The sequence below is a fragment of the Cervus elaphus genome, chromosome 1, assembly GCF_910594005.1.
Source record: "Cervus elaphus chromosome 1, mCerEla1.1, whole genome shotgun sequence".
NCBI classification, from domain to species: domain Eukaryota; kingdom Metazoa; phylum Chordata; class Mammalia; order Artiodactyla; family Cervidae; genus Cervus; species Cervus elaphus.
The window spans coordinates 63,695,716-63,698,559 of record NC_057815.1 but is presented as its reverse complement, the minus strand read 5'-3'; the positions used below and the strand labels follow the sequence as shown (position 1 = coordinate 63,698,559).

Genomic DNA, 2,844 nt, shown 5'->3' with positions numbered 1-2,844 from the left:
GTGGGAGGGGGGATCGGGATGGGGATTACATGTGAATCAATGGCTGATTCATGTCAATGTATGACAAAAACCACTAAAATATTGTAAAGTAATTAGCCTCCAACTAATAAAAATAAATGGAAAAAAAAAGAAAACAAAAAAACAAACAAAAAAAAATAAACACCTAAGTCAATCATCTTCTAAGCAAGTTTCCTGAGAAGAATGACATTAAATCAATACTAACGAATACTTTATATTGCAAATAGAATATGTAGGGATTCAGGCTTCTAGAAAGAAGGTTAATATCTTTTTTTAAAATAAGTCTTAGAAACTTATTCCATAAAAACTGATCATTTTAGAATTTGTGAGAAGTCAAAAGTTCGAGAGATCATTCTCTGATCCTCTTGGTTCTCATGCCATAGATTATTGGGTTCACCATGTGTGGGATGAGGACAAAGGTATTAGCCACAAAGATATGAATATGAGAAACCACGTGGTGCCCAAACCTGTGAGTAAGGAAGGAGAAAAAGGCTGGAGTATAGGCCACCAGGATCACACACACATGGGATCCACAAGTGCCCAGGGTCTTGAGCCTAGCAGCCTTGGATGGAAGATGGAAGACAGTGTAAAGGATGACAACATAGGAACAGAGGATTAATATGAAATCTAAACCTCCAGTGAGGAAGGCAGCAGTTAGGCTATATATTCTGCAGATCCTGGTGTCTGCACAAGCCAGCTTGATCAGAGCCATAAATTCACAGTAGGTGTGAGGGATGACATTAGTTCTGCAGTAGGGAAGCTACCAAAGCATAAAGGGTTGAGGACTGTAAAGCACGACTCCACGGAAGACAATAGCCAGCCCCAAGTTCTGGATGACTCTGTGTGTCAGGATAATGGAATGTCTCAGAGGATTGCAGATTGCCACGTACCTATCAAAGGTCAGTGAATGAGAAATACTTGGACAAGGCAGGCTTCAAAATAGATCTCCCTGTCATGGAACCAAAAAATGCTGAGGATTTTGGACATAGCAATAGTGGAAAGGATCAAGTCGACCACAGAGAGCATACAGAGGAAGAAGTACATGGGCTCATGCAGGTTGGAGTCTGTTCTGATAATAAATAGAATGGAGAAATTTCCAAGGAGAGTGCTTAAATAAATAAGGCAGAAGAGCATTGATATCCAAGTTTGAATGGCCTCCATCCCTGGAATGCTGAAGAGAAGAAAGGTACTGGGATGAAAGCTGATGTTTGGCAATGACATGATGAAAAATATGGGCTGTGTTCAGTTGCAGAATATGTGTATACTTTCATATTCATATGACCATTTATTTACTGATGACTTCATTTATTAATTAATATAAATCTTGAGAATGTTTTATACTCTAAAAATAAAATGATAAATAGGACCTAATTCCTAATTTCAAATTGACATTGTAATGGGGAGAAACTGATATAAACCAGTGATTAATTTCCCACATGATCAATGTAGTAAAAGGTTTATGAACAAACCATTTTATGAACAAAGTGGTAGAGATATTTATTCTACTTCTGTGAGTCAGAAGATTCACAGATAAGATGTTTAGTCTTGGTTCTGAAGCACTCTGGACCTTTAAGATAAAGAAAAATTGTAACATAAGTAAATTCACAATCAGACAACTCTAACCTTAAATGTATTAGCCCTCTTGAAAATTAATTTGTTCAAGACTGTTTGTGAAATGGGGCTTCCTTGGTGGCTTAGATGGTAAAGAATCCTCTAGCAATGCAGGAGACTTGAGTTTGATCCCTGGGTCAGGAAGATCTCCTGCAAAAGGAAATGACAACCCACTCCAGTATTCTTGCCTGGGAAATCCCATGGACAGAGGAGCCTGCTGGGCTCTAGGCCATGGGGTCACAAAGAGCTGAACATGACTAAGTGACTAATACTTTCATTTGTGAAAAACAGTGTTCCCTCGGTATGCATGGAGGATTGGTACCAGGACCCACCATGGGTAGTAAAATCCTCAGATGCTCAGATCCCTTAGTCAGCCATCTGTATCCTCAGTTCCACATCTGTACATGAAACCAACCCTGAATCATGTAGTAGTATTACATGTATTTATTGAAAAGAATCAGTATGCAAGTGGACTTGTGCAATTCAAACTCATATTCAAGTGTCAATTGTCCCTTGAAATGGCAGTGACATTGCAGAATGAAGAGAACACAAGACTCTGTCCTAAATTTCACTTGACTGTCCACTGTGCCACATCAATTAGCATGCTTTAATGAATAATTCTAATTGCACATATTCTAGACTCTTTTTCCATGGAATGAAAACTGTAAAAGTGATAGCAGAAGGTTCTAAATTAGGACACATTCTGCATTTGTCTCCTCAGATTATGTTAAAATTAAGAACCACCCTCCTCCTATGGAAGGTAACTATTTTGAACCAGGTAATAATCATCCTCTTTTAACCAATATCTCATTTTTCCTTCAAACATCGCCTCTTTTCTCCATCCTTTCCATCTGATAAGTTCAAACTTCAGAGTTCTGGAGGTATGGGAATTTAGCAATATATAGCTAAATTGTGTCATGCTGACAAGTACCACTGTTAATTCTGAGGACAGTTTATAGACCAGCTATATAAGAGCAACAGTGGCGGCACGTTGTACTCATGGAGAGATACAAATCAAAACAAGGAAAAACAGCTGAAAATACAGGGAGTAGAGCCTGCAAAATATAAGTGTATATTTTATCGCTCATATTCCAGTATGACCAGAGAGCTAATTAAGCAGATAAGTACACTTCTGTTAGGAAATATATAGATGTATAACTTTTCATAATTGTGCTGTTTGCCTAATTCAAATGTAGGCCAGGGAGCTAAAAAGGA

General features: G+C 38.1%; 1 pseudogene; it reads right to left on the bottom strand.

Moving 5' to 3' along the window:
* Positions 1-367: 367 nt before the first annotated feature.
* LOC122702257 lies at positions 368-1,239 on the bottom strand (annotated as a pseudogene).
* Between the last annotated feature and the right edge of the window lie 1,605 nt (positions 1,240-2,844).